Below are 15103 nucleotides of genomic sequence, written 5' to 3' on the forward strand. Positions count from 1 at the left end.
GACTAGCGACGCTAGTGCTGTCAAATTGGTACCAAAGACAAATATTGACTCAATACCGACAGGCTAACAGCCTTTTTCATGGCAACTGAAAAGCAAAAATAAATGGTCGCTACTGTGTTATGCTTCGAATCGGGTGATTTCTTCGCTATGGCATTTACGCGAAAAAGACGTAGACACAGCGAAGAATTCACCTACATACAAGTAATACCACAGTATTGGCCATTTGTTTTTCCCGTTTACTGCCGCACCAAATAACGGAACCTTCTAATGGATCAAGTCAAAGGTTATTCGAAATGTCAAAAATCATCCGCAGAGAGGCTCTTTAGGCATGGGCGATAATGAAAATGATTATCGATAATTATCAATTATCGATAATCGATAATTATCGACTTTTTTTTATCGAAAATTATCAAAAAAATATCGATAATCGATAATTATTGATATTTTGATAATTATCAAGATATCGATAATTCGATATATCGATATTTCGGTCCGAAAATCCGATATTTGTCGATATATTTTCAGATAAATATCAAAATATCGATATTTTGATAATTATCAAATTTCGATATTTTGATAATTATCGATAATTATTAAATTATCGATAACGATATGATTAATCGATTATCGATAATTTCTTTCGATTGATATTATCGATAATTTTGAACGCCTCCCATCCCTAAGGCTCTTGTACATCGAAAGGTGTGAGAGTAGATCCGACCGCCAATTTTTGTTGGAAGATAAGTTTGACGACAAAAAATTTCACAATATGTCGTACTCAAAGTCATCAACACAATTTATTATTTACACAGACAAAAAAGTTTCGAAAAACTCACCTGTCGCAGGTAACTTTGTCTCCAGGTAATCTACATTATCTGCCACAGCTGTATTTTTTGTATGGGACGCTACAGCTGTGGTATCTATTGTAGATTACCTGGAGATAAAGTTACCTGCGGCAGGTGAGTTAACGTTTCACGTATAGCATGATGGCCCCTGAAAGAGTTTGTTTTCACTCTATTTTATGATAAAATAGAGATGAACTGTCGAGATCATTAAAACCAGCGGGCCGAAACGGTAGTCTTTAGGGAAGTTTCGACTGTAAGAATGCTTGGATGCTTTAAAAGTAATTCATGTCGTGAAGCAACAATTTTGATTAGTAATAAAGTTACGTAGCAGATATCAATCTATTCTGGTTTACTACCATGCAAAAGTTAATTTTCAAACGAAAATGAAAAAATTAAAGGAAGATAGTCCGCATGTATTGGATCATTCTCGCAGGGCCCAATTTCTATGTAATGGTCAACTTTCGCATGGGGCAGGTAGTAAAAATCTTTGATTCCGACCTCGACTTATAATCAATAAATTTCTTTAGGTTACGAGAGGTAGATTAAATTGACATTATATTCATATGGTTAAAAAAAAGTTCAATTTTTTCTTTCGTTCATTACAAAATCGATATAAAGATATAGGACGGGCGCCAGACTACTTACTTTCACCGTTCGGAAATAATAACACCAAAACGAAGTCCTTCATAAAAAAACCATTATCTTTTAATTTGTTTTCAAGGAACCGATAACTGCAACAAAATAATGCGACATCCACTTTCGGTTGAAAGAAGATTTTACCGATGTGAAAGACTGACTCATAAGTTCCTATAAAACGGATCATTGTAAAAAGATTATGGAAAACCTATAATATTAAAGTATTGGTCGGAGTTTTTAGCCCCGTACGAAGTACGAAGGGGCTTATAGGATTACGATGCCGTGTGTAATTGATGGAATTCGAAGCAGACGGTAAGGGCAAAGTGTTTGCGTATGTTCATAGATGACGAATCCGCAATAAAAATTTGGTCCGTCTGTCCGTCTGTCCGTCTGTCTGTCACGTCGATATCTTGAGTAAATCAAATCCGATTTCAAAAATGTTTTTTCCCCTGAAAGATAGTCAAAATAGTGAGGCTAAGTTCGAAGATGGGCGATTTTGGGTCGACCCCTCCCGAGCTGGGGCCCCATAAGTGATTTAACGTTTTCCGAAGATATCTCTGGCCATTTAAAGGCTACACTTGTAAGTGATACGTCAAATAAAAGGTATTTACAATACCGATCGACGAAAAAAAAGTTTATGGAAATTGGATGACCGACTCGTGAATTAGACCCCTTGGTGTGAACTAGGTACAGGGCGGCAACCCGTTTTTGCTTGAACGTTGGCCAAATTTGAACAGATTTTGCTTTATTAGATAGGTATTGACCGTACCAATCAGGGAAAAAAAAGCTCATGAAATTCGGTTCACCGGAGCGTGAGCTAGGTCTCTTGGAGTGAGCTTATATGAGGCTACTCGGCCGTAGAGTGAAGGTGGTGTTTTTTGTTAATATCTCGAGTAAAATTTGACCAAATTTCATGAATTTTTTTTTGTTTGAAAGGTACTAACGAATGTAAAGCAGCCGTACTACTTTCCACCTCCTAACAAAATGGCCGTCGGCCGCCATTTTGGATTTTTGTAAAAACAATATAAATCGGTGAAAATAATTCTTACAAAGTTATTGATCAGTGGGAAGTGATTGGGTATGTGTGTGTGGTGTTTCAAGGATCCCAAATATGGATATATATATATATAAATATATATAGTATATTGAGCTATATAACGGTATAGATAGTTATTTTGAGCTATATATTAGCATATTTATCAGTAAATTGTTTATTTATAGGTAAATATAGGTTAATATAGGACTGAGGAAATTGTAGGTCAATTTGAAATTTGTGTTACGTTTGAAAGGAACATCGTACGGGGCTTCGTAATTGCGCTATGCGCAATTTTTAAGACGTATAAATTTCATAAAAATTTTACTTTACCGACGTTTACGGGAAGAGTAGGGCTACGGACGAACTAGGGTCACGTGCGCAATAGATGTACGGGTTCGTACGGGGCTCAGTCGCAGCAAACGCTCCGAATGTTCTGACGGCTCGTTTTTTGTAGATTTTGTGTTTGTATCTTTAAAGCATCGTATGCTTTGATGAGACTTTATTCACATCCGACCTCAATCATTAATGGTAAAATATATTTGAATAAAATTCGTCAGAATTAAAAATTGATGCCAAATTCAAAATCGCATCATTGGCGCTTAAACATGACATGCGGTTAAGACAAAAACTCCACCATTAAAAACGCTAAACGTTTAAAAAAATTGCATCAAATCCAACAAAAGAAAATCACGAAAACATCAAAAAAATGTCAATACAAAAAAGTGCATTCCGTTCCTCTCTCAACATATTTTTTAGACCCGTACGAAGTACTGGGGTCTTATAGGTTTACGCATACGTTTGTAACACGTCGAATTGGACTCCCTGAGTAAGAAGAAACCTATTGTGGTTGTCTAGAGATGCCAAATCCGCGAAAAAAAAAGTCCGTCTGTCTGTCCGTCTGTCTGTCTGTCCGTCTGTCTGTCTGCACGATAACTTGAGTAAAACGCATCCGATTTTGAAAATTCTTTTTTTTCCCGTTTGGTAATGTCAAAAGACAGGCTAAGTTCGAAGATGAGTGATTTTGGATCGACCCCTCCCGAGCTGTGGCCCAATAAGTGCTTTACGGTTTTTCGAAGATATCTCTGGACATTTAAACGTTAAACTTGTAAGTAATACGTCAAATAAAAGGTATTTACAATACCGATCGACAAAAAAAAAAGTTTATGGAAATCGGATGAACGACTCGTGAGTTAGACCCCTTGGTGTGAAACAGGCACAGGGCGGCAAGCAGTTTTTGCTTGTAGGTCGGCCACATTTGAACATATTTCGTCTGTTTTATTAGATAGGTATTGACCGTACCAATCAGGGAAAAAAAAGGTCATGAAATTATGTTCTCCGGAGCGTGAGCTAGGTCTCTTGAAGTGAGCTCTTATCTGGCTACTCGGAAGTACAGTGAACGTGGTGTATTTTGACAATATCTCGAGTAAATTTTGACCGAATTTCATGATTTTTTTTTTGTTTGAAAGGTATTAACGAATGTAAAGCATCAGTACTATTTCCGGTCTCCTAACAAAATGGCTGCCGGCGGCCATATTGGATTTTATTAAAAGTGATATATCTTGGGAAAAATGGTACTTAGAGAGTTTCTGTTAACATGGAAATAATTTGTTATGTGTGTGGGGTTTCAGGGATTCCATATATGGACATCTATATATACCTATATACAGCTATATTGAGCTATATACAGGCATATAGAGCTATATAATAGCATATATTTTTCTGTGAAATGTTTATTTATAGTGAAATGTAGTTAAATATAGCGGTACATAGCTGTTTAAATAGGAATTTATGAAATTTGTCTTCGTACGGGGCTGTCTATATTGCCTCCGGCAATTTATTTGTATATGATAACAAGGCAAAGAGTGGATAATGTAAGTGATTTTAAAGGCTTTTGACACGAATAGGTGTTTCGTACGGGTCGGCGTTAGCTATGTTTTTAACTTCGTTTCGGTTTTTTTTTTGCTTCTTCTCTCATTGATAATCTATTAACCAAATATTGTTTAAACATGTCATTCTTTACCGACAAATTCTCAGAAAATTTATGGTAAAAGGTAAAACAAAAACGACCACCTTCAGAACGATGATATATATGTGTAAGAGGAACGTTTTTTGTTAACCTGCACAGTTTACGATGCACGGGAAGTATATCATCCATCGTTGTATTTATTTTGTAAATTTTCTTATATATTATATACAGATCAAGTCGGGTCTCCAGATGCATGTTTTTCAGTTTATCTTGCAGTTACAAAACTCAGCAATAGAATTTTACCATTGTAGTTTAGTCATACCACCTCTCATTTCATTTATTTAAAAAAAAAACTTTTAACAAATGATCCGCATAGCTCCAACATGTGTAACAATTCTAAAGACCCACATATGACTTTCATGCTCATCAGAATTTTTGCTTATCCCCTTTTTCACTTGCAAAGCTGTGATTGCATTATAAAATCAATCATCCTTTGATCAGAACATACCTGGTTGCATCGGAGTTTAACATCTATGGTTCACATTTTCAATACACTTCATTTACCAATGCCATTTCGTTGATTCGGCTTGAATAAATCCATCATACTGCTGTGTATATTCTCTGCAATCTTTCTTTACGTGATTCTGTTTGTTGCAGAACAGCAGAACATTATTCGACCTCGACATTTGGATTTAACTGCTACCGCTCATCGGACTTATTGCTGTTCGTATTCAAGCTACGTTAATATAAAGCTACGCAAATATCTTTAGACGAATGCAAAGTTCAGATCGAATTCTTCGATAATGCATCAGTGACAGTTTCTGCTCCTTGATAAACTGCATAACATCAGTGAAAAAAAGCTCTTAAGAAGTTCGTTGGCCTTCGTTCCCTTGAACGTCAACTAGTGCTGATGGTAACCTGTAACAATTCTTTTTTTAGTTGAGGCCTCATTAACGGTCAATAACAAGTGCAGTCTGCGCCACCATCTTAACATGACTTCCGAACCTAGAGGCGTGTGCAAACACTCTCTGAGGAAAGTTAGGTGCTAATTGATATCTCGCCTAAATGTAGGCTAGACATTTGGACACAAATTAATCATGTCCGGAGCGATAGCGGAGGACTTGACGCAGTCTAACTTCCAAAAAAAGAACGAAGAATTTTTTTTGAGACGCGGCAACTATATATAGGCGAGAATTTAAGCTTCTTTCCTTTGGCCTGTATCACCACAAATCCTATTCTATCTTATTCGCGCTTCAAATACGAGCAAAACGAGCTATCACTCGACTATGTAACTTTAAAATTGCCGGAGATACATCGTTTTGAAGTTGGTCATTTTGATAGAAAATGCACCAAATTAACGTTTTCCAAACAATCAAAATCTTTCAACTTACTCTGTATGTTTCTATCTGTCTATCTATCGACGGTCGATCTCGGAAACTAGTCAGCCAATCTCCATGAAATTTTGCAGGAACCTCAGGGTGGGCATAAAAATGAAATTGTGATACGCCATTACCCCAGGAAAAACCAGAATTTTGTTTTATTGGCCTCGAAGTGGTTTCTGAGTTTGGTTTTCGAGGGTCGGGAACGTGTTTTCGGCTGTAGCTTAGCTGTATTGAAACCTACAGAGGCGTGCGACCCATCAAATGAAAGGTATTCGTAACACTATTCGAACAAAAAAATAATTAAAAAAATCGGGGCAGATTCGTTTGAGCTAGAGTGATTAGAGTGACCAAATTTTGAGCTACTCGAGCGTAGGATGAAAGGACTAATATTTTTTTGGGTTATGAGAGATAGAGAATTACTTTCTTCGGCAAAGTCTCAGAGTTTTACGAGTAGAACAGAGGGGCATATGTGAAAAATGTCGAAAGTTGGAAATGGGTGGGTCAATTATGTTTTTAGATATATTTCTTGAATGGTGGCAGATAGAGAGTTACTTTCTTCGGCAAAGTCTCAGAGTTTTACGAGTAGAAAATGTCGAAAGTTGGAAATGGGTGGGTCAATTGGGGTTTTAGAGATATTTCTTGAATGGTGGCAGATAGAGAATTACTTTCGTCAAATTTTCGATTTTCGTCAAATTTTCTGAATTTCGTCAAATTTTCGAATTTCGTCAAATTTTCGAATTTCGTCAAATTTCGTCAAATTTTCGAATTTCGTCAAATTTTCAAATTTCGTCAAATTTTCGAATTTTGTCAAATTTTGTCAAATTTTTGAATTTCGTCAAATTTCGTCCAATTTTCGAATTTTGTCAAATTTCGTCAAATTTTCGAATTTCTTAAAATTTTCGAATTTCGTCAAATTTTCGAATTTCGTCAAATTTTCGATTTTCGTAAAATTTTTGAATTAAAACTGTAAACTGTTATAAAAAGCAGTGTTGACTACACTTCTAAAACGACTGATATCCCAACAAAAATCTCTTCGAGAAAAGTGTGACGCAGTCTTTGAAATACAATTTCTAAAATGAATGATATCGCTAGAGTTGACGCTTTCAGCTTCGTTACGCAAAAATTAAATTTTACACCCAATTAGTTCAAACAAGCTGGCTTAGGTTTTCTCATCATCTGCCAAATAATTTTTACAAAAAAAAATTTAGACTGGTAACAACTAAAATTTTACCAAAAAAATCTGCGTCGCAAAGTGGCAAATGTTCAGGAACAGACCAGCAAGAAAATTTATCTGCCACATGCGACGCAGATTTTTTTGGTAAAATTTTAGTTGTTACCAGTCTAAATTTTTTTTTTGTAAAAATTATTTGGCAGATGATGAGAAAACCTAAGCCAGCTTGTTTGAACTAATTGGGTGTAAAATTTAATTTTTGCGTAACGAAGCTGAAAGCGTCAACTCTAGCGATATCATTCATTTTAGAAATTGTATTTCAAAGACTGCGTCACACTTTTCTCGAAGAGATTTTTGTTGGGATCGTATTTAGACGACGAGTATGAAGATCGTTGCAATCACTAAACACCATCGATATAATATAGGGTAGATTGGTATACACACGAAGAAGGAAAATTCGGAAATATATCACACACACAACAACAATTTTTAATCACAACACAAAACAAAGCGAAGGGACATTAAAAGGTACATTCAAAAAGGAGGTTGACATTAAGGTTTTGTACGGCGTTTTTCCGCGCGCTTTACATTCTAACATTCTTCCCGCACAAACGTTCTTCGTGTGTAACAATCTACCCTATATTACATCAATGCTAAACACATTGAAACTAACTCAGCTGATGAAGCTTGTATTGATAAAGCACCCATGCGATACAATCACTTGAAAAATTCCATTTGTAATTGTCTGACACAGGATTCGAACAACTATAAACAGTTTTGATTGTGTGTGGATAAAATGAAAAACAGCTGAAGCAAATTCATGATAAAATTTGACTGCCTCTGACGATCACTTATATATATAGAGTATTAGTGATGAGCAAACGCGCTTCCAATAAATATATTTTCACCATTCTCAGCAATAAAACAAACCAATTTCATAATTCGATTTTATTTCAGTTTTCCTTAAGTGTTAATATGCCTTAAATTTAGTTTCATTTCTTTGTTTTTAAAATTATGCAACATCGAGAGCGTCAAAAACGTGAACTATGTTGGTATAATATGCTAAATATATATGTTTTTTATCCACTAAGTCTGGAAATAGAACGCAAAGACCAGAAGTTATACAAAATAAACTTAAAACTTACATTTTACAGTATGTATAATAGCGTATCATGTTTTTATATTTGATCAATCTTATTAAACTCAAGAGATCCTCTAACTACCGATTGTGAGAATGAATTTAGTTTCAGCTAAAATGATTCGTTAAAATGCTGCATATGACTTTAGTTTCTGAGAAAGTTAACTCTTTTTTGTTTAGTTAGTTTGTTTAGTTCATCCAAATTCTAATTCAGTTGAATTTAAATTTCGCTTTACCAAAAAAAAATTGCATCGAGATTGTTATTTCCACCGTAATCTTTTAACTTAAAGAGCAATGATTGAGTTTATAGTACATTACTGCATAAGATACGAGTACGTATACGAGCGCTTGTGCGAGTATTAGTACGAGTCTCTTATATACAGCCTTATATCAGTGAGGTATTTTATCGCAGATTGTGCTTGCAAAACCTTTAGGGTAAATTTGTTTACTCTTATTACGTCGTGTCGTGTATATACAATACACAGACACCGTACGCGATAAAATTTATGTCTTAACTTCGATGACACATTCTGTAACTATTTCATTCGTTGACACATAACCTAGCCTTTCACACAGAAAGCAACACTAGCATCAGTAGCGTCAATAAGACGAGTCATTTCTCGGTTGATGTAAGTTTCAATATCTATGAACATTGAATACAGAATACGGAATACGGAGAAAAATCAATTGAAGTTTTGATGAAAGACAAACGCTATGATTTATACATGTGTTAGTGTTCACAGAAAATTCATTCCGTAAGTGCCCTATAAATTTCAAATGGAACGAAAATGTATCTTACGAACTTTTGCTTTGTTTACTTGACAGCTTGCTCTCTCACGAAGTACTTTATGTTGAGTGGAAACCATAGGTTTGTTCTAAGGCAATGTATGTAAAATCCAGAGAAATGATAAGTTGGTATGCCTGTGGCGAGAAAAAAGTGGCAACTCTCTTGAGAGAATTCGTATGTAATTCTCTCCCATACCGTACCTCAATTTTTAACCTCAAATTCCTTCTATCTCGCCACAGGACTGAAACGAGAACGCGTCCGGGTCTTTCGATCCACGTGCAGTCTGGGTAAAATGTTCTCACTGGCCTGAGCTCTGTCTTTATAAGTCCCTTGGCTCGTCTCGTTAAGACCTCGTACGATTGAACAGTGGCTATTGACCGGGGTGTCTGGTCCAAAGTTCTATAAATCCAACAAACAGCAAAATGGGAACTACTGGCCGAACAGTCTTGGCTGCAGCTTCGACCTAGGTCCAGGACCGTTCTCCGGTTGAGCGACGGTGGAGGAGCCTATCCTTGACTGAAACATGGTGGCTGTGTCTCAGTTCGTTTGGGGACTCCTCCAGGGAGTATTGCAGTAAGGAAGATGGCGGGTCCTTGTCCCACCTTTGGCAATGTTGGTGCTTGAACACCGGCATTTAAAGGTTTGACGCGCTGATTGAGCGTATCTCAATCTGTGCCTCTTAGAGAGGGCGAGATGTCAAGCCTTCGGGTAGGTAGTTAATCTAAAGATTTATTTACTTCGGTATAGATTGAATTACTCATATCTTGCCACAGAACAAACCTATATTTAAGTCTTCCACAATTATTAATTCGCTCATTTAAAGTTCGTATTCTGAGGCGTACTTATGGCGTAAATGTGTTCTTTCAATAATTGCTGATAAAGTAAAAAGAAAAGAAATAGTCTTTCACGTAAAAAGATGAAAAGTGGAGTTTTCGTGTGTATGAGGTTGTCCGAGGCGAAGCCGATGTCAATAAACACACTAAAACGACACTTAATCTTTCTATCCCGAGTTAATTGGATTTTTCATGCTTTTGAGATAAAAGTCAATTTACTTTTTATCCCTTGGGCCTTTGGTTGTACTAAGCCACTTACGACCCTCGAGAAAACAAAATAAAGTATAAAAAAATAAAGAAATTTCGTCTGCAGCCATATGCGATTTTTGTTATATGAGCGTTGAATTTTTAGTGTTGATAATAGCGCTGTTAGAACCATTTTGGATCATATAACTTTCGTAATTTTTTATTTATTTTATTATTATTGGCAGTTAGTAGTATTTTATATTGATTTCAGTTTTTATCTTTAATTATTTTTTACTTTGTATTTCTCTTCAATTTTCCGCTACTTTATTTGATTCTGCATTTTAGTATTTTGAAATAGAAAAAATAAAAGAAAAATATTATTTTCAAATATTTTCATGCTTCTCGGTGAATGGAAAAATATATTCGGTTGATTTTTCCTTGTCTTTTTGTCCTTTTGTTTCATTTTATTTTAGAGTTTTTCAAAAATTATTCTTTTTTTTCCAAAGTATCCAAAATATATTTTTGTTTAGTTTTTGTATTTCTTTCTTTCTCTTTTAAGTAGTTTAATTGCCTCGTGTGTCTATTTTCCATTTTTATGATAAATTTAAAATTTTCTTTTATTTACGGTTACGTTTCGTTTTTGCAAAAATATTTTTCTTTTATCTTCACTGAGGGTTATTTCAATAGATCCCGTTCGGTCATTTTCTATTTATTTTGTTAAATCTTTCGTTTTTAACTAAATTTTGATAAATTTTTTACTATTTTTTGTTGAATTTTCTGTTTTTTAAATGCAACTCTTTTGTGTTTAACTTTTTATTGTTTATTTCATTGACTAAGTTTTTGTTTTTGTTGTGGGCGATTTTCATTATTTTATCAATTTAGAAGACAACCAACTCAATAACATTACCACAATTGATTGAAGAAAACTGCAGTGTGAATTGGATTGAGAAAGCAATAAACGACGGAATTTGCCGACATAATGTGATATGAATGAGCAAATAAACAGAAAATTTGTTAAAAATTCAGAAGGAAATGTTGAAAAGTTGTTTTGGTTGTAACCAAGGCGAAGTGGATATCAACGATCACAGTTAAATACTCTTTGCTACACTAGGGAGGTAATGTAACCATTCCTCAGGGAAAACCCTCTACCTAGCCCGTATACACGAGAAAAAGTTTGGTATCTCGGATCACGATGAGTAAACGCAACTCGGTCTACAGTTTAACTGATATAGTAATACACTATTACCGGCTTCCTTCTGAACTATTAAATATGCTTTAAATGTTAATTCAAGTAGAATTGTTGAACCAGTCGGTGGAATGAAACTCTCATTCATTTTTCCAAACGAGCTGAAAATTTTGACAGATGGCCCATACATTTTGTGCCAAAATTTCATTTCTCTGACCGGCTGTATACTTCGCTTTAATATGAGTGCTTGAGACATGAAATTGTACACAAAGAACAAATTGCAAATAAAACTATTCAAATTCACCCGCTCGTTAAAATGGTATGAAAATATTATATAAAAAATAGCGGGAGGTTTAAATCGTTAACCAATTTCATATTTCTGTCTATTTTCTTGTAATGTAATGATAATTTTATCAAAATTATTGACAATATTTACAGTGCAATATTATCGTTTGTTCATCTATTTTTCAATATATTTATAGAGTTTTAATGATTAAAATAACGTAGCCGAATTATTTTCATTAATCAACTTAAAAAATGCTTTTTCGCTCCCACATTCATGTTTTGGTATAAGCTGCCAAATTGAATAAGTCGCTGTGTGAATTTCGTCATCACCTAATATTAAGTTCGATAATGCAATTGAAATTCAATTCAAATTTGATTACACTTAATTACGCATAAGGTCTAAGTAAATTTAATTTAGTTTATTTGATGCGAGACTACTCAACTAATTTCTTTTACAGATTTTCATATTTTCAATATTTATATCCAATCCATTCGACATTCGCATTCTCTATTATTTCTTTCCGGTGGATTTTCACAATTTTCAATTAAAAATTAATATATTTTGCCTAATCGGTCGTTAATGCTTTGTTCATCCGACTATCGGTTGCAGTGCCTCATGAAAAATTATTCTTTTGAGAATTCTGATCAGAAATAGTGGCTGTAATAGACTATGCCAATCATATTTATCCAATGATGCCATTTTAAAGGTCATCAATAGTGGTGACTTTATCACTATTTTATTTTACCGGAATCATGCACACATTCAAATAAAAGCATTTCCGCCAAAAAAATCATTTTTTAAATTAACGGTCAAAATAATTTCAGTTTTGTGGTGTCACTTACAACTAACTTCACAACAGACATGTCAAGAATTTTGTTTACCTGAATGGCAACATATTTTTGTATGTTTTCTTCACATTTTACCGACTGAATTAGCACGAAACGTATTGCAGGCAATTTCTAGGCACATAAAATTAAGGAATTGAACACTGAATGGCACAATTCACACCAAATTACTTTTAAAAATGAGATTTTCACAACACCCACAATGTTTGACCAAATTAATTTGTCTTTAAAAGTATTTCGGAGAATTTGTCCTAAATTCTGTTTAAGACACTAGCATGAGCACACTCGGAACTATTTTCTGTGCGAAATTTAAACTGAATCACTTTGTTTTACGCGAAATACTACAAATTTTCGACACAAACTTGTTTGAGATTTAAAATTTACTGTCCCGATTTGACATTTCATCAAAACAAAATTCAGTGAATCAGTCAAAACTGGATGAACTGAGTGAACAATACTACTCATACTACTGTAATTGCAAAGTGGCAAACTTAAGACCTTATGTGGAATTTGGGTGGAAAATGGCGCAAATCACATATTTCAGGAATTTATAAAGTGAAAAATCTTTCCGGTTTCAAGTTTTTTCGTCAAAAGACGAGACACAGGTAACTTTATTTTCAATTTTTAGCTGTTTTATGTAAAAAAATTGAGAAGAAAAATCATTTTGGCTTAGTCTATTCATCATTGTAGTAGAAGATGAAAACAATGGTCATCTTTTACGGACATATATATATATATATATATATATATATATATATCATCTGTTATCGACAACGGCGCCAAAACGGTAACAGTGAGTTATAGGAAAGTATATGAATAAATGTTGTTTCGGCTGAAATTTGATTGCCATTTTCTGCAGATGAAATGAAGTAAAAAACAAATCTTTCTTACGTGTCATTAGGGAAAAGTTGATTTAACCCGAATTCTTGAAAACTTTCATTCAAGCTCAAGGAAAGCCTCTTTAACGAATGCCATAATTTATCGACAGCGACGACAAAAATCAGAGCTAGGCTTTGGTGAAAGTAATGGAGTAGAAAACATAGAATCGATTTTGATCAAAAGGAGTAGTAGAGTTCAGACATTATATTTTTGATATGCCTGCCGTCTGTGAAAGAATACAATATAGAATAACTCAGTGTGGTAGATCCGACCTACGGTAGATGATGCATTACACACTGATGAATAAATACGATCACACCGTTACCTATGCCTAATTCTGTTTAGTTTAGCACTTGTAGTCATCCAACAAATTGGAATATTCTATCGAACATGACTATTGACCGTTAAACAAGTCAGATGTACGTAATGTAACGTCGAGCAATTTCGATAAAAATGGTCTTCCACGTTTTTGTGAACATAGATCACAACCATCCAAACAATTGTTGACTAAATGTAGTGATTGAATGACGTGAAAGAACAAGATGCCTAAGACATTTTCCTAAAGCGAAATAATAAAGAATTAGGAAACTAATAAACAAAATAGACAGTCAGTGGTTCTAGCCAGCTGGACCTAGCAATGATTACTTGAATGCATTCACAGTTCTGAATCTTAGAGGAAGTACAGCAAAATTTGGGATAAACGTTTACACAAATGAAGTAACAGATTAAATGATTTTGTTGTGGTAAGTTTGACCTTTGTTCCATACAACACTAAAATTATCTTCGGATACGTAGCATAACACTGTAATTTCTGTCAGGTGTACCGTGCGGTTGTCCCGATCACCCGGAATTCTATGATTTCTTATTGATTACGTTCCTGTTTGACCCTGAGCAAGTCAACAGTTTGTTGTTCATTGCCACGAAATCGTCAAACATATGTGTTTTTCAGAAGCGTTGAACAGCTGACTTTGCATGAAAAAGGTTGTTGTAAGCTCTGCAATTTTCTTTAAACTTTAAGCGAGTATGTGAATCGCGATAGCAACTTCTATTCCACTTTCATGAATATCAAGAGGACAATTTAAAGGGCCATGCAATAATGATGTCCAGGGGGTATGGTTTTTTAGCCTCGTACGAAGTACAGAGTGGTTCATAGGATTACAATGCCGTGTGTAATTTATGGAATACGACGCAGACGGTAAGGGCAAAGTGTTTGCGTATGTTCATAGATGAAGAATCCGCAATAAAAATTGTGTCTGTCCCTCACGTCGGTATCTTGAGTAAATCAAATCCGATTTCAAATTTTTTTTCCTGAAAGATAGTCGTAATAGTGACACTAAGTTCGAAGATGGGCATATTCGGGTTGGCCCTTCGTGAGTTAGGGTCACCTACGTGATTTAAGGTCTTTTGGTGATATCTATAGCAAAATAAGCGATGGAAATGACACGGCAAATGATAGGTATTGTCAAAACTAATCAAGGAAAAAAAGGTTTTTTAATATCGGGTGAGTGGACCGTGAGTTAGGGCCTTAGAAGTGAAATATAACTCGAGTAAATTTGATCCGTTTTTCGTAATTTTTGTTTGATTTGGAAGGTAATCGAAGGCTGAATAGAATGTTGTTGAACAAAAAAATTAAATTTGGGTCCTTTGACTAAGGCTGCTACTAGGGCCCTATGTGTATTTTATATATAACTCGATTAAATTTCATTCGTTTTTCGTAATTTTTGTTTCAGTGGAAGGTAATCAAAGGCCGAATACAATGTTGTTGAAAAAAATTTAAATTTGGGTCCTCGGACTGAGACCGATACTAGGCCCTATGCGTATTTATCCTCGATAAATTAAATTTTTAGGGCTATTTGAAATTTTTGTCACATTTGAAAGGAACGTCGTACGGGGCTTCGTAATTGCGCTATGCGCAATTTCTGAGAGA

The sequence above is a fragment of the Bradysia coprophila genome (assembly GCF_014529535.1).
Source record: "Bradysia coprophila strain Holo2 chromosome IV unlocalized genomic scaffold, BU_Bcop_v1 contig_5, whole genome shotgun sequence".
Taxonomy (NCBI): Eukaryota; Metazoa; Arthropoda; class Insecta; order Diptera; family Sciaridae; genus Bradysia; species Bradysia coprophila.